The sequence below is a fragment of the Micrasema longulum genome, unplaced genomic scaffold, assembly GCF_059751315.1.
Source record: "Micrasema longulum isolate JH-2025_06_02 unplaced genomic scaffold, ASM5975131v1 h1tg000141l, whole genome shotgun sequence".
NCBI lineage: Eukaryota > Metazoa > Arthropoda > Insecta > Trichoptera > Brachycentridae > Micrasema > Micrasema longulum.
Window position 1 is genome coordinate 929,922 of NW_028277347.1, and position 24,518 is coordinate 954,439.

General features: G+C 31.0%; 1 protein-coding gene and 1 non-coding gene across 3 annotated transcripts in view; both read right to left on the minus strand.

Annotated features, from left to right (window-relative positions):
* Positions 1-24,518, minus strand: part of pxb (putative Hedgehog signaling attenuator pxb) — a 630,755-nt gene that overhangs the window by 524,096 nt on the left and 82,141 nt on the right. The window lies entirely within an intron of this gene.
* TRNAV-AAC (transfer RNA valine (anticodon AAC)) lies at positions 18,962-19,034 on the minus strand. The gene has a single exon. It is a non-coding gene; the product is annotated as a tRNA-Val (tRNA).

Below are 24,518 nucleotides of genomic sequence, written 5' to 3' on the forward strand. Positions count from 1 at the left end.
GCTCGGCTCTTTATAGACCTGTAGCTCAATCACAAATAACTATCGACGTGCTAATAAGCGACGTGATAACAATTTCTCACCATGGCTGTTTATCGTATTCGCGATCACAGTGGAACATCCGTGAACACCTAATATTAAATGTCCAAATATTTACGTTTCGCGAGTATAATCCTGCTGTGCAATCACATATTTTAATTTCACCGGTGTAATTATGGAAAACATTCCAAAACTGCTATTTTTATTTATTATTTACCACGCTATTCATTGCATTTAGCTGGCGGTTGGCAAGCAAGCCAAATGTCAAGAAAAGCAGTCACCAAAGTTATTGTAATATAATTTACACTTTTTTGTATTAGATACTCATAATTTTTTTGCAAATGCAATATATTGTATTACTTTTTATAGTAAACGCCGATTATTCGTCATATATTGTATTTATCTACGAGACAAACAAAAAACAAATCGACACGAGCGTTGAATTATGGCTGCGATACCTTAAGCATGTTCATTATTCTTCATTGTATTCGCTCAAATGCTTAGCATGTTTTTAAGCCCGTTGATAGTTATTTGTGATTGATCTACAGGGCCCCGATTATAATGGAAAATTATCATTTATCTTCAATATCCAAAGTTAAATTAAGTTTTATGTATGAAAAGTAGAATATGCAAACAATTTTTCTTCTAGACATGTTCAATTACAGGTTATCGACGAAGATACTTTCAATGTTCACGCAAATATACTCATTTTCGTACACAATTTTCGATTTTTCTATATGGACAGTTGAAGATAACTCTGTTAAATTCCGATTGTAATCATGGCCCTGGGCTTGGGAGCGAGAACTATTTACGGGGATCCGTCACATATCGCAGTGACGTCAAGAGCTTGTTTAGCACTGACCCCCACCAGTAAGAATAATAATTCAAATATGTGCGTGTGTATGTATGAAGTAGATATATCATGCAAGTATATCGTGATAAAATCGTGTTTTTAATGAAGTAAAAACTAAAATGTTAATTAAAAAATTTTAGGTTTAAGAATATGATATTAATGAATACGTGAGTCTTTTTCAAAGCGTAGATTTTATACCAATATTGATTAACACCGGGAGTCGACTAGCAATGGCCATGCCCAATCACGAAGTGAGATACCTATCTACATATTATGTTTTAGACGGGGTCCATGTTCGTGACCCTGAGGGGTGCTGGCGGGGTAGAAACTCCCCGCTCCAGCGTGTCACACCTGATGGGTCCTTGGCGTTCCTGCTGGTTCATGCTCCTTTAACTTTTGTGTGTCTGTGATGTCACACTAGGCAGCATACGATACAAGACTAGATATATCTCGATTATAAAAAATAAAAATAAAAAAAATGTAAAACTATGGTGGATTTTAATACAAAAAAATATTTATCCGGCTACGTGAAGAATGAATGTGACGCCAAAACAGCATTAAATATATATTATATGAACGCTAATTTTTCTTTTTTTTTTAACTTGTCACTGGTTATTGCGTTTTTTTTTTAAATTCAGTATCACTAGTCTTTTACTTGTACAGTAATAAAAAATCTACCTTCAGGATTTTAGAATCCAACATCCTCGAAATAGCATTGGTCGTGTCACGCTATTTTCATTAGCATGCTAAAGCAAGGTAAGAGATATCATTAACTTCCACCACTAGTCTGTCTGTGGGCTACTGACCCGAACCGGCCGGGGCCCTGTCAGAATTGGATAACTTTCTCACAAATAGAGATAACAAACCGCTTTATCCGGCAGTAACCGCCTTTATCTGAGATCACAGATAGCTCACCGTAACGGAGTTATGTTGTTTCGATTCTGAAATGGTGATTCTGGGTAAGCACCAGAGTGATCGGTAAAAAAATTAGAGATAAACAAACCAACATTATGTTTTGAGAACGTCCCAATCTATGAAGAATAAAACTGGAATTCAACCACTTAGGATTTTAGCCCTGGGTGGGCCTTGGCTGAATCCAGGAGTCTCCTCCACTCTTGCCGGTCCAGTTCCTCACTTCCAAAATCGTCATATCTGCGCTGATGCAATCCATCCATCGCATTTTGGGCCTTTCTGGTCTTCGTTGTCCTTGTAGCACAGAGAATTAGGCGTTTTATGGGGTTTTGTCATCCATTCTAATTAAATGGCCAGCCCACTGCAAGCGTCCCACCTTTGTGGAGTTGAATACATCGGGCGCTCGGTAGATTTCAAAATTTCAATTTATTTATTTTATTTACGTTTACGTACATTACAAAATTTTTTCAATGCATACACAACATGAAAAAATTAATACTAAAATTTAAATATACAAAGATGGTAAAAATAAAAATGCCCAGCAGTTATAGAAAAAGGCTTCTCTCCTCTTTGAACTTTTTTTCACTAATGTGAAAAATGTCGACATCCGAAGAGATACGGTTGAGTAAAGACATTGCTCTTCCTACTGGCATTACCATCGGCAGGTTGGTTCTGCAAACGGGAAGATAAAACAGCTTAAGCTGCCTATGTCTAAGGTAGTCATTAGGAACATAAAGAAAAATACTCTCCATTACACCCATGTTGATCGTAATACCACGGATTAATCGGATAAAATACATCAGCAAGTATGCATTTCTTCTTTTCTTCAAATTATTGTAGCCAAGAATTCCCAGTATGGAGTCAGACGGGTACAACCACGGATAGGATCCGCAATCCCTTAAGTAAAGATACCTCAGAAATTTCTTCCAAACCATCTCCAGCATGAGAGAGTTCTTCAATTCATGGGGCGCCCAGATCAGAGATCCACACTCAAGTCTGCTTCGCACCAATGAGTTATAAAGAAGCCTAAGAACACAAATATTTGTACACCTTACCTGTTCGGAGAACAAATCCTAACATTTTGCGCGCACTGTCACTGACAGTGCCTATGTGAGTATTAAATTTCAATCTTACATCAAACATCACTCCCAGATCTTTGACAGTGGCCGTTGGCTTAAGTGAACACACTTCCATACAGTACCGTTTAAAAATAGTTTTTAACGCCCTTGTATATGACAAAACATAACATTTAGAAACATTGAAATTTAGTTGGTTCTGAGTTCCCTTAATCAAATAAATTAATTATATCAGACCGGAGAAGGCGGTAATCATCCATAGTGGAAATCTCCAGAAACAATTTTAGATCATCAGCAAACAACAGAACTCGTGAATGCAATGCCACGCTAGTTATGTCATTTATAAAAATGGAAAATAAAAGTGGTCCTAAATATCGTATCGCTCTCTATTGTAGCGACGACGCCAATAATCAGTAAATAAGGCGAGAGTGTAAATCTGAGTTAAGTTTAATTGATAAGATTAAGAAAGGGTCTCCGAGATGGTTTGGTCACGTAGAACGAATGTACGACGAACGAATGGTAAAACAAGTAAATATGGCAAAAAAAAAAAAAGTAAATATGGTATCGTGAGACGAGGACAACCAAGGAAGACGTGTTATGATCAGATAAACCAAAATCTTAAGTCTGGTCATGTCAAAAGCAGACAGAACCGAAGGGCATGTATGAAAAGATGTATGAATGTAAAATAACCTAGGAATATATGCTAGGATAGACATGTGTGGCGGTCCATTCTCTCTGCCTACCCCTACGTGGAAATGGCGTGATGATAGTAGTAGTAGTAATGGTAGTATCTTTTTGCTTAAAATAAATAGGAGATCTAAAGAGACTCCAAATAATACAAAACAAAGCGATGAGGATACTATTAAGATGTGGGAGACGAACAAAAGTTAAGAAAATGATTCAACTTCTAGACATCACGACAATTGATCAAAGAATCAAATTCAATGTTGCTAATGAAATAAACAAAATTATCAATGAAATAGTTTCGAGATATTTTCAAAATAAACTAAAAAATAATGAGTTCTTTCATAACTATGCAACAAGAGGATCTAAAAATATAAGATTGGAAAAGAAATCAAAAGCAATGTCCTAAAACTGCCTTATGTACAAGGGAATACAATTATTTGAGGAAATGCCAGAAAGCATAAAAAATGAAATAAATGTAAATATATTTCAAATTAAATATAAAAAGTATATATGTGAAAAATATTAGGTAATATATAGTATAAATAGTGAATATAATTAATGAAAATGTACATATGAAACAGTGAATATTATAAATTAAGATATTAAGTGTATAATACTGTATATTAGTGATAAATAATGTAAGAATAAGTATAGATGTAAATATATATTAGACGATGTCAATCATAGAACTAAATAAAATTAATAATAATAATAATAAAAAAACGGCAGTATAATTTACAGCAGTAATCGGTACAAAAAAAGTATATATGTGATAGGTCATAAGCCTTGTAAATACCTACAATTCCATATTCCTTCTCAAAAAAGTTCTCTTTCTCTATTAAAATATCTATCTAGGATAGTATTTATTCAGAAATGTTTTCAAGTGAATATTAATACCGCGCGAACAAGTCTTTATGTAAAAATACCACTGTAACATCATCAATCGGATCCCCAGATGCTGTGTCTGTATGGAGATCACGGTGATTGTGGTCCATTGTAATGTGGCAGGTATGAGTCAATTAGTCATGAATAGTAAAGGTGGTACGACTATTATTGTGTGATGATTAATGGCTGATGGCGTATTTGTGGCTGCTGCAACAATGGTGAATGCTGTAACCATAATGGATGTTATCTTACACGAAATGGATACTGTTAATCCGAAGATGCGCAATGTCGCACAATTGAACATAGCCAAGCAAAAATCAGCCGGTGCACAATTTAAAAAAAATTAGATATTATTTTATTTATTTGGATAACCAACAGCTATAATTATCTTATATATTACAAAACAAATAACAAATAAGCCAATTACAGGTTTTCACAAGTAGCATCACAGTAAGTTAAAAAAGATTCTCGAATATAAAATTATTAGTAATTAAATGTAAATTCAAAAGAAAAAAAAAATACTACGAATTATTTCGAAAGCAAACGCCGTACCTCATTAAGATTATTTGCAAATAAATCTATGTTAAATGATTTATATATATTGTATGTTAAATGAGGCGGCCTCCGTGGTGTAGTGGTCAAGACGCTTGACTCATGCACGGAAGGTTCCGGGTTCGATTCCCGGTGAGAACACGGAAAATAAAAATGTGATTTTTCTCAAGCCTGGGTGTTCTGTGATGTAATTCACCACTGTAATTGGGCCTCCTGGCCTGTTGTGGTGCAAAAATAAATAAATAAATAAATAAATAAATAAATAAATAAATTACATTAAAATTATTGAAAGTTCGCTATAAATATGAATTTTGCCTGTAATTAGATGAAACAAGGCGTATGTGAAAAAGAGGGTTATTTCTTAAAACTTTGGAAGGAACATTGATAGAAAGTTTGCAAAGTAGTTCAAGACAGTCAATTGAACCAGAGGCAATTTTTAGTAAAACAATTATATCCGCTATTTCACGACGTTTTTGCAGAGTCAAAAGATGATGTTTTTTACATATATGAATATACTGGTCGGATTAAAACTCAAGTTTCAACCGGAAACACATGAACTTTACGAATTTTTTTGAATATTTTCAATGCGTGATATCTGCACGTTGTACATAGGATTCCATATTGGTGTTATCGTTTGCAGTAAGGTCAATTTTATCAACAATGTTTCGAGTTTGTACAAATTTTTGTAGACAAGGATTAGATTCAAACCCCTAGGGAGCTGTTAATGTTAACGTATTACAAGAGAGATGGAAAACATTCCAAATAAGAAAATATAGAAGTGTGAAATTATTTATATATATGCGTACATATTGTTTATTAGTTGAAATGTAACTAGATATAAAAAAAATATTTTTACAACTACCAAAAATAAATAAAATACAAAAATAGGCAGTCTGTAAAGTGGCTATTTAAACCAGCCAATGACAGGTCATAAGCCCCGTGGATGTCTAGACTTCTACAAATGTTCTTCATTTCTGTTGTAATGTAAGAACTTGTAAAAATATATTACGCAATAAGTCAATCAGTTTTGGAATATAGAATCATTGGATGGGGATGTGCAAATGACACATTAAAAAAAAATAATAATAGTTGCACAAAAAGCTTTAATAAAAATTATCGTAAGAGTCCCAATCAGAACTAGCTCCTTCGGTATATTCGTAAATCTTAATGCAACATCTGTAAAACAACTTTACGTAAAAGGTCTGGTAGTGTACGCACACAAACATTATTCTCTACCTTCCATAACTCCTTACACACATACAATAGTTACTAGATACTCCATCCTGATGCTGCAAAAACAATTAAAAATATATACACCTTTCGGTCAAAGAGGATTGGCCTAGTACTCGGTTCAAGTGTACAATGTACTTCCATTATCCATATGGACAATTAAAAAGTACTCACAGCGTGCGCCTCCTATGCTTGATGTCCTAGGTTCGATTCTTGGACTCTTGGACCTTCAGACCTACCTCAATCGTTTTCGGTAAGGGCTGGTCTGAAGGTCATAAAAAAATCAATAAGATATTGTTTTAAATTGACTACAATTCTATGAAAAAAGGTTTCAACTAAAGTATTTAATTTTTTTTTTTTTAAGTATTCTCTCTTCAATCCGTGCCTCATGTCTGAGGATGGTGGTTACGCCTGACTCCAGACATGGCTCGTCTGTGGACAGTCTCCCTCCATCTGGAACGGTCTTGTGCTCTTCTATAGGCATTCGTCAGTGATGATTCTGATAACTCAGTGAATTACCGAAGGCATAGTTTTAAGTAGAAATAAAAGAAAATGTCACACAAATGTAAGTGATTACATATTTTGTACTTCTTTTCTAAATTTAAAAAATGAAATTTAGTTTCGGCCACTTTTATGTTCAATTTATTATCTTCAAATTATTGTAACAAATTTTAGTTCAATACTTATACCCGGATGCAGAGACAAAACTGAGGGTGAGGAAAGTAAATTCTAATCTCAAATACGGAGAATAAACCGAAGATGAAGACAATAGAATATACTTTCCTCACCTTAATTTTTGTCTCTGCATACGGGTATTAGTCTTTATTGAGATCTAAGATACCTAAATTCAGTCTTAATTTGAAATGGCGTAATCTGCCGATCTAAAAGTAATTATATTTTAGTTACATAAAACTTTTAAGTATATTTTTTAACAGAAATACCTTTAAAAAATATTGTTTTTATCTAGTTTTTTAATTTTTTTATTATTGCTAGATTTGAAAAAAACATTTGTTTTAAAATGGTAAAATCGTATGGTTTCATAATTTTGCGTTTGTTTTAGCAGACTGCAGCCTTAATAAATAAATTAATAAGTTATCATATCTCGATAAGTTCCCAGGCATAGCGAGCCAGGTGGAGATACATTACAGTTAACAAAAAGTCTATAACATATTGGATTGGTTGATTGGCTAGATACCGGCATTTATGCATACACGAATAAAAAATCTAAATGATACTGGAATCGCAGATGTCTGCCTATCAAAGAAATGATGAAATTATAATTTAGTCCCAGTGTCTTCCATGACACGATCGGCTGTCAGAAGCCATCAATCATGGACCGAGCTGAACAACCAATTTCCTGGTCTTCCGAGACAGTGGCGGTACTCAAGCTACCATAAAAGCCTAAAAACGAACCCTGTCCGAATTCCAATAACAAATATTATGAAACCTAGAGCAAACAATAAAACAATTGGAAAGGAATTAATATTTTAATTGCATCATATGAAGCTCAGTAGGGCTAAACGTATATTCCTATATTAAAAATATATCAAGTATTTACTTATTTACTAGCCATTTGGCTATTTAATTTTAATTGTATTATTTTACTCAATTTTCTTTCTTAAAAAAAATATTTCTTTAAACCATTCTCTCTCGTTTTGTTGTGTTTTTTCTTCTTAATAATATTTTTCAAAGCATCAAAAAGAAAATAATACATGTTCATTATTTTATGTGTATTCAGTATTATGTCTGCACTCTTTTATTTGATTATTAATTGAAACTAAAGTCTGAGCACCCGATGACAAACTATTATTGAATAGTTTATTAGTACAAAATATGTTTAAATACTTTGTTTTCTTTATAAAGTATCAATATTTACATTTACATTTAGAGAGACATTTACCCAAGCGTCAACCAAAACCATAATACAAGATACTCTAATAGGGATCTAATACTAAGTGAAGGGGTCAACACTGTTCTGGCATCGAGACAACACTATAACGTAGGCAAAAAGGTCCATAACCTTTTGCCAGAATCGTGGAAAGACGGGAGTGTTGTCAAGTTACGGAAGGTGTTGACCTCGCTCTTTCATGACATTGGTCGTAGGGAGTCAGAAAAGTTGATGCATGCCACGGATTGGAGAACCTTACTGGATGTCAAAAATAAAATATAAAAAATAAAGAATAATTTTAAAAATATATATTTATAGATGACAACCATGAAGTTTCGCATAAATAAATTGTCTATGTTTTTATGAATGTATGTATGTGTATGCGCATGGGTGTATGTACGTGTGTGTGTATGTACATGTGTATATATGTGTATATTTATATATACATGTGTGTATATATGTGTATGTCTGTATGTATATGAATCAAAATGTGTATCCGAATAAGTTTATATTTTGTTTGTCTGTGCTCTATATTAATTTGTTAAGTATTATAATATATTAAAATGTAATTGCCTAGCTTGGAACGGGGTATGTATCCTTGTTAGCTGGGCAAAGTGAATATGGAATTGTATTTTGATAAAGAGTGTGAATAAATAAATAAAAAAATAAATAAATATTGTAATAATGTGTACATTTTATTAAATAAAGACTCTATGAGAAATTAAAAATAAATAAATAGACTAATGCAAATTATTTTATGTTATATTATTATTTATTCGCTATTCGCATTAAATTTCACGATGCGGAAAAAGATTTTTTTAAATTTATTTATTTATTCATATAAAAATACACGTTACAAAAAAAATTAAAACTCATCGCTTACACTATGAGGCCAAGGCCCCCTGGTTGGAACGGAACTTTACATACAGATAAATAAACCCGTGGTCTTATTACTAATATTATGTTCCGTTTAATGAGGAAGTTCAGAGATACAGGAAATTTGATATTAAAAAATGTTTTGTTAACGCGGTAAAAATCAAAGCATTCAATTGTATAATGAAGTTACAATTAAATGCTCTGCCTAATTTAAATATTTTATTTTCAATAAAGAGAACTTTTATTTAATGAAATCATGGTTATTTTTTATCAGATGGTTTGCGAATTCAGTCAACTTGGAAATCTTAGAAATGAAAAAGCCATAAGAAATAAACAAACAAGAAAAAAAAATAGTCCACTCCTGTGTAGTTTTAAAAATTGTTCCTATCTAACTTCACATAATTAAATTATAACGGACTCAGTATTGATGTGGACATTTTTAACTGCACGTTGCATTTGTACAGAAAATTTCTACATGGGGTCGATTATTTGGGATAGTTGCTGAATCTTGAGTGGTTTATGCTATGTATATGTGCCGCATGTAATGTATATGTTTGTGTATGTTTTATATGTGCGTTCATGTGTGTGCGTGGATGGCTCGGAGTGTACATTCGGTATTTTTTATTTATTTTAATTTATTACCTCCACGGAAAACGCAAATGTCAACAATTATCCTTTTTTTACTTAAAATTCTTATTTATTTTTTATTTTTTGTCACATTTAATGTTTATATCTTTTTAATTTATGAAAACTTAATTGGTCTTTTTATGTTAAAAAATTGTTGTTTTTAGTATTTATTTTGTATGACTGTATGTTTTCTAAATAAAATAAAATAAAATAAAATAAATAAAATAATTTCTATCTTTAAAAGAAAAACACGACAAAAATACTTGACTTATTAGAGCCACAGGTTCGATGTGTTATTTAGTAATCACTGTTAAAATAATTTAGGATAAGATAGGAATTCATTCGTTCATTCTACCCTGATAAAGAAGCTTGTGTAGCGTTGAAACCAAAAAAAAATGTTTTATATTAATTTTATGAAAACGTGATATTTTATTAATTAATTTATCCTAATGCGTATTTTTTATCACAGTATTTTAAGATTTAATACATTAATTAATGTGCGAAGATTGTACTGCTTGCATCGCACTTTTGAAATCTGGGTACCCGGTACGCCACTGATTTGGGGCTGTGTTTTGGGATTATAAAAAACCCTGGCAACGGAACACCGTATTACATTGACAGGATGATAGGTAATTAAAATATTAAAATAATTACAAATTATACCGGAGCAGTAGTAATCAGTAATTATATTGCTGTCATGTCAAATTTTCGACGTTATTCAGCCAGGGTCCGAGAATGATGGTCAATTCAAATGGGATAGTACTTTTTTGCTCGCTCTTGTGCATACGAGAACCTACATAATATGTAATATACATACAAAGGTTTCGGTAAAAAGAAACATGACACTTCGTAATTTTACACGTGTTCAAAATACACCCTAATTTTTCAAAAGGTTTATCAACAACTATTAGTATGTGTACCTATGTTTATAAAAGATTCTAATTTAAACAATTTTAAATTATAAAGTTTATATTTGAAGCACTAACTTTGTGGTTATTCATTATAATAAAATAAATAAAACAATCATAACTTCAATAAAGACACTGGATTAAAAGTACTTCATGTTGAAAATAAAATATTAAAATTAGACAACTTAGAAATCTTAGAAAATAAAAAAGCGGTTCATAATAAGAAAATAATAATTAATAACCAAATAAACAATATTTATTTTAGTCCTCTCGTGTCTAGCTTCAAAAATAATGATATCAAATTTCCACCCGTGTAAGGAAAAAACGACTTGATTTATTGGGTCCACGTGTAGTATTTAGTGAACATGATAAAATATAAAAGGATTCAATTCATTAGTTACGTAAACCTTGACGAAGAAGCTTGTTTGCTTTTGCGTGGAAAATAAAAATTAGTTGTTGAAAACAAAGTTGTTTTCTTCATTTTATTTTTTATAATTTTAAATTAAATAATTAAGTATTCGAGACGCTCAGTTTAAAAAAAATGGCTAAGGAATTACATATCTTTTTTGATTAAATCAATTCTATCACCGCTGCTCGAGCGATGGCTGAAAATACTGAGATCACCGTATAAGACATAATATAATATCATTAATTTTACCATATGTCACTTATGCAAAAAATCATTCAATTGTATTAATAACAAATATTAACTTATTCTGATTAAATTATTTTACTTTCCTTTCGTTACAAATTGTTTTTTTTTTTCTTCATTTTAGTTTTGTCCTTAAGTTTAAATTTTTAAGGAAGTTTTTATCTTGTTATTTCTTTATTAATATGTAATTTATTTATTATACGACACAAGCGCCTTTTACAATATTAAATATAATAATATAATGAGTTAGTTAGATATACAAAAAAATAAAAAAACTGAAAAGCATGAGTATAAAAAGAAAAAATAATAAAAAGAAAAATAAAAGCATACAAAAGGTATAAAAAACATAAAATTATTAAACAACAGATCATTAGCAGAAGTAGCTAATTTAATGTTATGCATATTTTGTAAGTGATCTCTACATTGTTACATTAAAATTGAATATGTTTTTTTTATATCGTTGAATTGGCCCTGTACTATTAAGCCATTTTACTGGAATGAAGTTTATTATTATTAAAATATTGCTGCAAATGCAATGTACCTATATCTAGTATATGTTACATGAAGGTAAGGTGATCAGCCGTACGCTTTAAGTGCTAGTCCAGGAAAATGAAATACTGCAGTGTTAAACTAACTTTTCAATCAATATTTCGTGTCGACCTTGAAAGGAATCAAACCCGGGACCTCAAGCATGGTAGGCGAACGCGTCAACCGCGATGCTAGGAGGACTTATCTCAACTCGATTCTCGGATTTTTTCCAGAGTGCAGCCATCGAGTCAAAAGTAGTCGTCCTAGATTATATTTCTATTTCACACGCAGAACTGTATTTTTGATCCGTCCAGACACAGATACGGACGACAGTTATTTTTAGACATCGATAAAAATAAAAACATTCATCAAAATTCCTAGTTAAGACGTTAAAATATATTAACAGTCTATATCAACATGTTTGTTTAGATGCCTGATTGAAAAAATGTAAATTTCTCACAAACCCTTCGTGGAAATGAGAATCCCACCACCTTTCTGCGCCACCCCGTCAACCTTATTTCTACTGCCCCGAAAGGAGAGTAAATGCCCACAAAAAGACATTAAGTACCCAAAATACAGACATTAAATCGGACAAGCCAGATATTAATTTGGCGGGAAAAAACAATAAAGAATAAAAGTGATGAAAAAGACCTTAAGTAAGCCATTACAAAGGCAATATAACTAGGGTTGGATTTTCCATTACAGCTGTGGTTTGTAAATGAAAAAAAATATATATTATTGTTATCAAAAACATTTTTCACTTTGTGGTATGACATTTTACACTTATTTGTTTATAAATTTGTATAAACCACTTATTTTTATTTTTTTTAATTACACTTCGACCGGTTTCGAGGTTACTACCTCATCGTCAGGAATTTAACTAACTTATAATTACGCGCGTTGCTATTTATATAATAAAATATTGTATGAAAGAGACAAAAAATTGAAAGAAAGAGAGAGAAAGAAGATAAAATAAATCATAACGGGAATAGTTTTAAAAGAGGACTCGAAGTTAAATTTAATTGATTATTTATTATTTGAAGTTTTTGATTAATGGCTTTACTAATTTCTAATCGTTCTAAATTATCTAAACGAAAACCATTTTTATTGACATGCAAAATTTCTACACGCGTTTCTTGATTAAATTCATGGTTTTCGGATATATTGACTGTCTCTTTTTAATACAATATTTTATTATATAAATAGCAACGCGTGTAATTATAAGTTAGTTAAATTCCAGACGATGAGGTAGTAACCTCGAAACCGGTCGAAGTGTAATTTAAAAAAAATAAAAATAAGTGGTTTATACAAATTTATAAACAAATAAGTGAAAAATAAATAAATCACGAATATTTCTTTTGCATATTTTTGCACCCCAACGGGCCAGGACTAATTATAGTAGTTGAATTACAGTACAGAACTTTATATCGTAGGCTTAATGTTATTACTAGATAACCACTGAAAACGTATGTTCCTCCATGTATGCTACAAATAGACAAATCGTGCATTCAAATCTTCGTTATATGATTTGATTGCACGACTGTTTCTAGCGTTCATCGATGGAGATACAAAAATGTGTATTTAGTGGTTTATTAAAAATGCTGATTTATAAGTTATCTAGTTGTATCACTAAGCTCAAGGTATATAAAATATAAAAAACAAGAAGAATGCTGGTTGTTTCAAATATAGGCAGAATGTTACATTGTGTTTGTTTAAGTTTTCTCTACGTATCTATCTAAAAGAACATTTTTTTGTAATCATAAATCTATACGTTCTCTTTTACATTCGGAACCTTCTGATATAATCAGGTTACAAATATTTTAATGCAAAGAACTGAGTGTATATAGCTAGAAAAAAAAAAATATGTTTTTAGAGTTTGTAAAGCATGGGACTTAAAAATGGACTTACCGAGGAATGTTATTGATAAATATAGCAAGAATATCTGGTAACTTACCTGGAAAGAAAGAAAAAAAAAGTATTAGCACATTTTCATAGTTTATGAACATATATTTATGTATGCAGAAGAAAAATTAGCCAGTTATGAGAGTGAATCTGTACGGAATTTCATCAAAAATTGAAAATGATTAAAAATACTGAGAATAAAAATAAGCATATTAATTATTCGCCTTTTAGTTTAAATCCTTGACCGGTAAAAAATATGAATAAAAATTGAGCAAATATTTTTTTTAAATAAGAATTATTTATTTATGTACATTTATTAAAAAACTGACCTCGCACCGAAATCGTACACGAAGAATTCAGATTATTATTGGGTGTAATCCATAATACAATATTTCCTCTATTAAACCTTTTCGTATACCTGTCAGAAACACACATTACCTACAAGCGCCGGGTAAGGTCTGTGTGAAACCGGTCTATTGACAGCGGTAGGGGATGGCTTGTGTGAAACAAATATGGTCACAATAAATGTGTGTATTTATTTTGATGTAAAAATATTTATAGCTCGCCCAGTAAATAATAAATGCTACATGTTGTTAATAATTATTACATTCATCTAATCACACCATAAATCATTAGCTAAATGCCAAAAATAATATTTTTAAATATAAACAAAAACTCTTTTCCTACTCAATATTTGATAAAACTATAATCTTTTTCATAAAATATGTATATAATAATATTTCTTATGTATCCCCGTACTGCGGGCCAACTGTTTGTGACACTTGATTTTTATAATCCGAATAATTTCTATTAAACTTATATGTTATTCTTATTTTTATATTATGTAGGTGCATATAATATGCATTTGTGGGTTTGTTTTGAATCAACGTTCGCGTATTGTCAAACCTTATTTTATTGTTGTCATTATTTCGTATTTACTGCATTTTGTGGTTACCTACTGTATTGTATAGGACTCGTCGCATATTATTCATTCGATGTGTTTCAGTTAAATTTAAAAATAAAATACCTTTTTTTTTTCAGAATACGATTTTGAAATTTAACATACTTAAAAAAAAAACAATTTATATCATTTTGTCATTTGAATTTTAACAAAAAGGTTTTTAACTTTTTACTAAGCTCTTTATTGTACCATTTTTAATACAATTTACAAGTTTTAAGCAAATATTTTTTTCATACTTACGCACCCACACACACGCACCCTCTCCCTCATTCATTCCCACACGCACATGTATCCTCTCCCTCATTCATTCACGCATACAAAATCCCAAATAAAATAAAATAAAATAAAATAAAATAAAATAAATAAAATAAAAATTTATAGAACAAAAAAGTCAGAAAAAAAGTTTTTTTTGTAGACCTCTTAAATATACTTGTGATGACTTTCTGAATATTATGATTCGATGTAAATATTTATACAACAGAAATTTCTTTATTTTAAAAAACAAGTATTTTTATTTAGTCATATGCCGTAGGCATGTCTTTTTTTAAAACGTTATATTTAAGATGCAAATAACACAATGGAAAAAAAAGAGTATAAAAAAAATTTAAATTTGCATTAACTTTTAAAATACTGTCCTAAACATCCGCATGGAAACGGTTCTGTAACATCGTACTTCATTAAGCAAAAGACATATAAATATTTACTGGTATATAAAAGCGCAAATTAACAATTATTTTTTTAAAAATATTTTTCATAATAAGGGTATATAAAGTATTCCATTTTTTTATTTATCTATACAAATCGATATATATTACAAAAAAATAAAAACAACGTATCCCAAACTCTATAAAGCCAAGAGCCCTTTGTTGAGTTTAGATACAACATAATAGGAAGTGGAAGCATGTATATTATTGAATAATGGCGTAAATAAAAATTAAAAATTATAGTTTAAATATATGTTTCAATAAATATATGGACAACATGTTTAAAAGTATATAAATCTAAATTAATTGTGATTATCTAGTTATTCCTAACTTTACGGTGTTATATTTATATTTAGAACATAAGATTTTCTCATGGTTATTGTTATATTTTATTTAGAGATGTTATGTTTCATTTTTATTTTTTGTATTTTGTATTATATCTTCACTAAATTTTTTAGTTTTAATTTTTCTATTATTTCATACTATGTACTACATGTTTATTGTGCACTGCTGTGATTATTTCTGTAAATTATTGTTTTTTGAAAAAGGTTCTTTGAACCGTTGATATATGTATAAATAAATAAATCTATGTCATATCTCGCAGCAGTCTCCAAGGGTTAATAAATCAACATCATTGCATCTCAAATCATCGTTGTTGTTATTATTTTGTATAATTTATAATGCTTTTTATGTTAAAATCAACTGAAGGGCTCTGTACAATAAATATCACAACTAAATATGAGTGTTTCGGTTATTTCGCAAGCGTGACGGTAAGTTACCATTTCAGAAATTCAACTTCACAAAAATAAATAGATGAGATGGAAGAATTGAAGAAATGTGGTCATTGTCTGGCAATGGCAGGCCATATGCCCTGTTAATACCCAGATAGGCATGTGCCCTTCTCTAAAATGATCTTCATATCTGGTTTCATGGGTTCATACTATATCTGAGTTGAAATATTTACTGTGCACCTAATTTTAAGTTGGTTGCACTTCTCGGACAAACTACATACATTTGAGGTGCAATAATTGTAAGGTGCATGGCGTATTGCATTTGACAATTTCGATTGGCTTGATTTGTGGTTTGAGGCACGGTGAGCTGTGCTAACGCAAAATGGACGGAATTCTGACGTGTATTTGCAATGAACGTGATTAGTTGGACGTCGGACAGCGTTATGTGGTTACGGGGAATGGTACTCATGTAATCGTTTACAAGTCAAAAACAGACGAATACTGTGGACTGGCGTTGGAATCCGTCAAATTGCTATGATTTCAGCACACAGAAAACGGCGCACAAATAAGAAAATATTTAAATTGAATATCACTAAAAATATGGCTGACGTATCTATCAGCACTCGTAACATTGTGAAGTGAAGTGATTCGTGTACCAATTAAGAACAAACAGAAAGATTTTTAGTGAGAAAACCTGATTTTTTATTCAATTCACATCATCTGGCAAACACGTGAGCAACCCCGGCTCGTGAAAACGTTGAGTTTTCAACAATGTTTTGAGTATGTCCAAATGCTTGCAGACTGGCTGGATTTTCTCCCTAGGGAGTTGTTCATATTCAAATTTATTGCAATAGAGATTGAAAACATTTTTAAGAAGGGAATATGGGAGTTTACAGGGCTTATGACCTGTCATTGGCTAGTTTAAGTGGCCACTTTACACACTGTGTAACATTCACCATTCTTCCCATGTTTAAACATCCACATTTCCTCAAATCTTCCATCTGAACACTTTTGTGAAGTAAAAGAGCTGAATCCTTTATCAACCGGCTGAACCAATTCACCTACTAGGCAACGCCTGAAAACAATTTTCCACTTTTGCATACTTCTTCTTTTACCGGGTAGTTAGTTCATTAATGTTTTGAGTATGTCCAAATGCTTGCAGAATGGCTGGATTTACTCCCTAGGGAGTTGTTTATATCATAAGTCTTGTAAATGCCTAGACTCCCATATTCCCTTCTTAAAAATGTTTTCCCTCTCTGGTGCAACAAATTTAAATGTGTAGTTTTAATTATACTCAAATTCGATTCTCATCGTTTGTCGATCAAATATAAGTAAATGTTTCAAGTGTGGTAAACCGGGATATTTCAAAAGTCCATGTAATTTTTCTAAAAATAAAAGTTAGATTTCAAAAATCATACCGGGAAATATGGAACGGATATAACCTATAGAAGATTTTTAATTATTCACAAATAAAAACACTATAAAAAAATAATAATCTTTCTGCCTATTTGACCTGATCCACTCATCAATTTGTGCGCATCCCACCTTCATTATCCATTTCTTAGTCCTTATTCTCCGTCACTGATGAGATATCCATCCTAATTTCTAATTTGTCATTAATTTAATGTAATTGAATGAATGCTTAAAAGTATTTGATAAACACTAACTTACCTATGTAAATGTAATTAATTGCTTAACTGATCTACGCAAGAATTTATTCATTAAAGTTAGTACAATCGGGCGGTATTTTCATTTCAATGGAAGCGATGGTTATCTTCTACGCCTTTTTTATTGTACTTCAAGAGCTAAATTCGCTTGAACTAACCAGACGTCTTAATTATACGGCCGGAAATTATATCAAATGAGATGCAAGCCAATTTAATTACGTATGAAAACATTATGGAAAGGAAATTGGACATAACGGGTTTATAAATACAAAACAGGTCGACAAGCTCAGCAAATTACTAGAGATATAATTACGTATACAAAGCGTGCAATATTTAACTGAGAATATTAGATTAATGTTTGTAAAGAGACAATTTTCTACTCGATCGATCTGTCTTTATTCGGTTATTTCACAGGAACGAAAACAAAATTGGTGTTCTGTATTAAAGTGTACATTGATTTTCATACAAATAATAAAATAATAAAAATGATATATTCATAATTATAATATAATATTTAAGTGATAATTTATGTTACCAATTATGGGGAGCACAAAGCAATCAGCACAAAGATGCTAAAGCTACCAGATCACAAAGAGCTTCTTCGGGCAGCTTTTCTCGTTTGGCAACGAGCGACTTTTAGAGTTTTTAGCCAAGGAGACTTAAGTCCTCAGATGCGGTGTGTGGTATGTGGTGAACAAGCTGCTTATATTCTTTGATAAATTATAATTATCAATTTCTCATCTGCAGATAATGGAGCATATGGCACTGCTTTGGTAAAGACAAAGCAGCGTGTCTTTATCATCTGTAACTCCACAGTAAGGTGATCAGTCTAACGCTGCAAATGCCAGTCTAGGGACAGTGAAATATTGCAGTAAAGAACCAATTTTAAGAGAGAGTCACATCCACCTTGCCAGGAATCGAACCAGGGATATATTTGCAAATGGTGAGTGAACGCGCCAACCGCTACTAATATTTCATATTTTAGGATGTTTCCTGAAAGCAGCCATCAAGTCGAAAGCACTCCACCAGGTTTCTGGTTCTATTTCACAGACCGAACAGTAGTCTTCATCCACCCGGTCACAAAATTAATAAACCAATTTTATCGTGATTTCAATGCCAGGTATATGAATAAATCATGTCTTAATTACTTTTAGGATTTTAAATTTGCGTACAAGACTAAAACCGCTTATTGTATTTATCGTCTACACGTATATTAAACGAAAATATATTTATTTATTTTTTAAACCATTTAAAAATACGGTAGTGTGTTAAAAAAAAAAAAATAATGTTTCCGCCCGGGATCGAACCGGGGGCCTTCCGCGTGTTAGGCGGATGTGATAACCGCTACACCACGGAAACCGTGCAGGTGAACGAGAAAATAATTTACATGAACTGGCGGTTTTTGCGTACTCAATTATCATATTTTTATGAACTGAGTAAAAATAACCTAGGCAATAATCAACTTACCTCATTTATAAAGAGATAAAAATAATTAAACATACTTGTGTGTAGCAACAACGCGCTGTATTTTCGGAATATTCCAGGCATCGTTAACATAATTAAGTTATTTAATACTGAACAATATTCTGTGTTCAGGCAGATGAAGAATACAGATAGGCAAGGTCTTCGTGAATTATTGTTTTAAAATGTGGTTTTACACCGCAATGTTTGACTGTTTTTGAGCTGACTTTTACATCGTAAGACTGATCATCGACTTACTTCTACGCAACAGATGTTGGAGATACTCTGCATTTGGTGTTCCAATGCGATGCCCTATACACCACCGAGTGCGTAATTATGTGTTAAACAATTTATAAAAAATATACATCAGGCGCGTGCGGTGAATATTATCAGTAGGTATGCTGACAGCAAATAATGACGTTCATACTATTTTTTTTATTAATTGCATTGAAAAGAAAGCCAACGGACATTGTTTATAAATTTATAAGATACAATTGTATTATAAATACGTATCGTTAAGTTCAATTAGAGGCTTCCACATAATATGGTTGATTGTAAATGTTGTCACATAAAAATTAAACATAACATAAAATAACTAATAGTACACAAATTATAATATAACTAAAAATGTAAATGTTACACATATTATTGAAAATAAATCCAATTTTAAATATTGGTTACACAGTTGCACATCGTAATATAGATTACAACTACAGTCATAAATACATCTTGGTAGCTTTGTAAACTGAAAATTTTAGTTGAATTTTTAAATCGCGTGCGAATAAATATTTTTGGCGATAATTTTTGGAATATTATATATTTTTATCTTTATAATTTTTAATAATAAAATAAATGTTATTATTTTCAAATATTCAAGGGATGCGCTGCATCCACAGTATGTATGTCTACACTGTTATTATAAGAACACACATAAAAATGTGGAGTTATTCACTTTTAAGATTAAATAATAAAGAAAAAATATTTACAGTATTTTTAAATTCCTACGCAGTGACTGAAAAAAAACGTTAAACTACTGCATAAAGTTTACGATTTGGTACATAATGAAGACGAGAAAACGCTTAAATAAAAAACGTTCAAATAACTGGAAGAATCGTGCGAAAAAAATTACTCTTAAATTTTAAGTGTATTTAAATTCAAATGCCGAAAGCCATGTTAATGAGGGTTGCCAAAAATATTAAACAATTAACCCATTAAGCGCAAACGGCCAGATATTATTTTGTTTAAAAAATACAATCAACGGTACCAATGAGAAGATGTCTTGTTCGAACGCAGGGGAAGCGAAGTCTGTAGGACGTTGAACATTTTTGTGCTTTGACTTCACAAAAATGAAGAATTCACAGACGGGAGACTTGTAGAAATATGTATATTCAAACAGACAAAATGGTGAATGTTGAACAGTGTGTAAAACGTAGCCACTAAACCAGCCATTGACAGGTCATACGCACTGCAAATACCTAAAATTTAACATTTAAATTCTTACGGTATATAAATTTAAAACTTAGAATCAGTCATGAATTTTTTAATTACGATATTTTACTAAAAACATTAAATTTGTTAAAACTTAACGATAGAAGGAAAATTATAGACCTTATATATTTATTCAAAATTGTAAATTCAATATGGAATTGCCCTGAACTGTTATCTCTCATCAACTTCAGGGTGCCTGGAAGAATGACTAGACAGGTGCCACCGTTTTGTAACAACAATTCACGGACAGTGTAAACTTGTAATGCAGTATTAAATAGACTTCATGAACTCGGCAATAGTTATTCCCACGTATCTGATATATTTAGTGTAGGGTATTGTTCCTATGGAACAAACCTTTTGAACTTTTCCAAAGATGGTGAATGGTAATTATATTTATTTATTCATGCATTTCATATACAGTTTTTTGTTCATTTTCCCTAGCCGCGTGAAACAGTACTTATGATTTTCTTGTTGTTTTACTGTAGAATGTTTTATTATTTAAACTTTCTACTGAATATACTGTATAATTTTTAGGTTATTTTTTTAAATATATAAATCTTATATAATTTTTTGTTTGATTTTTTTTATTTTTATAAATCTTGTTTTTAAAATTCATGTTTTTGAAAAAAAAGGAAAAAAATATTAAGCCAAATATGTTGTTATTATAAATGTTTGTAAAAGGCAGATTTGCCGTTTATGTTTATACAATAAAATAAAATAAATAAATTCCTTTCTCTTAAATGTTCTCCACTTGTGTTCTAATATCTTCGTGTATGTGTAACTCGACATGGTCATTTTGTATTTTTTTTTTAATAAACTTAAAACTGCTAAAAGACAAATAAAGTTGGCAAATAAGTGTATTGTCTTCCAAAGTTAACTAGTGGCTATAATATAAGCCATGAAGAGGAAACACTAAAAATGCCAAAAAATTATGCTACACAGTGACAGCATGTCAAGCTACACAGATTGAATGATCCAAAGTCTACAGATCAAATTATCTATGAAATTAAAGAGCTTGCTGAAAAATATACCGAACAAGTAAAAAACGAAATTGCAATGACGTGGATTAAAACACACAATAGTTACATGAAAAACGAGCAAGCGGAAGAATTAGCGAAGAAAGCTTCCAAAATAAGAACTCTTTCAGCCTATGACCATATTCCTATGGCATACACTGAAAAAAAGTGCAAGAAAAATCATATAAAACTTGGAACAAAAGATATTTATCAAGCGATACAAGCAAAATAACAAATTTGGTTTTCAAAAATTTAAAGAATGCCGAGATATTGGATACTTTTGGGTGGACTTACGAGCTAACTCAAATGCTTTCAGGTCATGGTGCTTTTCTAAAATATATCCATGCATATAAAAATAAGTTAATGATTGCTGCTCTTGCGATGGACTCATCTCTCAGAACGTTCTCCATATATTACACGATTGTCCTATGTTTGACGCCGAGAGGTAAAACTTAAACTGCAAATAAATGTGCACACAAAACGGCTTAAATTTTGAAAACCCGGAGGAAGTATGAAAAAATGAAGCCATTGCGGAAGGATACATTGACTTTTTAAAGACCTTAGTTATAAAAAGGAAAAAAATAATGACGGAACGGACCCAGATCCGTGAAAAATAACTATTGTACAGAATATACATCCTAGGAAAAAAAGCTTTGTTTACTTAAGCAAAACAATAAGTAACCAAAACAGGAGAAAAACAAAAAAAAACTCGACATGGTTCCCAGTACTTTATACAAGTCATACGACAGAACAAAATAAAACTGACCTATCGTCAACTGCGACACGAATAACATACAATTAACTACAAACTACTAGTACTTAAACAAATAGTTTTCCACAAAACTCATAGTTTACTCTGAAGACGGTTCTTGCCACCTACACGGGATCACTTAAAAAAGATCATGCATGTTGAAGAATTGTGTTTCAAATAATAATAAAATGGCTTCTCGTCATTGAAAGGGTTACGATTTTACGCCTACATTTAAAGTTTAAATCCCTCTAAACTTTCTTGTTTATTTTAAGCATCTAATATTCTCAAAAATCCTCTAATTAAGTCGTTTCCAGAGGTATATTATGCGAAACAACTTTGCAAATAAACCGAATGACATCTCTTGATAATAAACGAATTAAAATGCTAATAAGATCGTTAAGGCTTACGTGGTTTTGCACTGAGATGCATATTTTATTGGGCCGGCGCCATTTTGTGACACGATTTCATTCGAATACAAAACATGTTATGTTATGAAGTTGTGGTAAAATATTTAATTAGGCAATTTATTTTAAAATTACTCTCGTATAATATGCTCTGGTTTCGCTCAACTTCTGAAAAATCGTTTTCGTACTTAATAATAAACTCGAAATATTTTTATAATTATTCTACTTGTAATTTATTGTGAACCCTATCTTCACATAATGTATAGGGCGTCAGTTTGAATGTTTCAAAAACATGTTTTCTAAAGACACGGTAGACAAATATATTATATCTAGACTATTTGTTATTTTGACATATCAAAGCAAGATGATCAATATTTTACTTCAAGGCCTCGATTTTACTGAGAAGTCGACAGCCTTATCTTTAATTGCCTTTTAGGTAGAACCAATTTGGTTAAACGAAAATGTAAATATTTGTAAAAAAAATAAGCATCTCTTGGGGTGACTTGCAATTGATCATGTTTTCAATAAACAATCATAAAAATGAGCACATTTTCATACAGAAAATTCGATTTCACTTTACAGAAAATTAAAAAAAAAACTCTATTAACATCTTTTTGTAATCAGGGTCCAGATTCCAGTCCAGGGCCTAAATAAAAAGGGTTGGTTTAATAATTATTTTATTTTTTAAATAAATATCTGCGTTCTTATTACTAACTCAATTATACAAATTTTTGTGGCTATATTCAACGAGTTGTAAATAAATTATTATGAGAAAATGGGAATCGAGTTGTGGTAGAGTGGGGTTCGAACCACGGACCTCTGATCCGAGAGTTTGAGACACTAGCCACGGAACCACAATCCGGTTCAAAGTTATGTTCGATTGAATTTTATGTACAAAAATGTATATTTTTGCATACGAATTTGAAGAAATTGAGTCAGTAACCAGCAGTTTAATATGTATTTAAAACCAATAATTTGTGCATATTCAATTTATCAAAATGAAAATTCAATCTCACTTTGTAGACAATAATTTAAGATAACTTTGTTACTTTCCCATTGTAACTGGAGTTCAAAGAATGAAAAAATATTGCATTAAATATTACGACAAATTTGAACTAATCGGGAATCGAATCACAGACATCGCGATGTTACCTAACAAGCACACCACTAGACCACGTGGTGATCATAAAAGTTTATCTGGAACGTTCTCCATCTCCGTTAAAATACCAACTAACTTGAATTTATTTAAAACATCCGGGTAAAACCGTACAAAATTGACAACGCTAATTTGAAATTCTAAATTAGGTTTTAGGTAATATGAACACTTAAAGATATCTAGTAATTTAAATGGTTAATCGATTAAGTGAGATTAACGATTTTGTTATTTAAAGTAAGAGAATCGAAGTCTAGGCATTTTTAGGGCATTTGACACCATTATCACTTAGAACACATAATATTTTTTGTCAAAAACTTCTAAAGAATATTGTGTCTGTGTTATATTTAAAAATGAGCACCAAAAGTTTAAAAAAATTCATTAAGGTTACACGTCATTGGAAAAAAAAAATCTGTTCTACTAGATATTGTATTTGCTTTTACTTTACGCAAATTAGTTATCTAAAACATTTAAGTTTGTAAGTGAAAATTCTTGATGGAAGTTCATTGTAATTTATTATATAAATAAAACACGAGTGATACTTTAATCCACAAATTTGGAATATCCAGT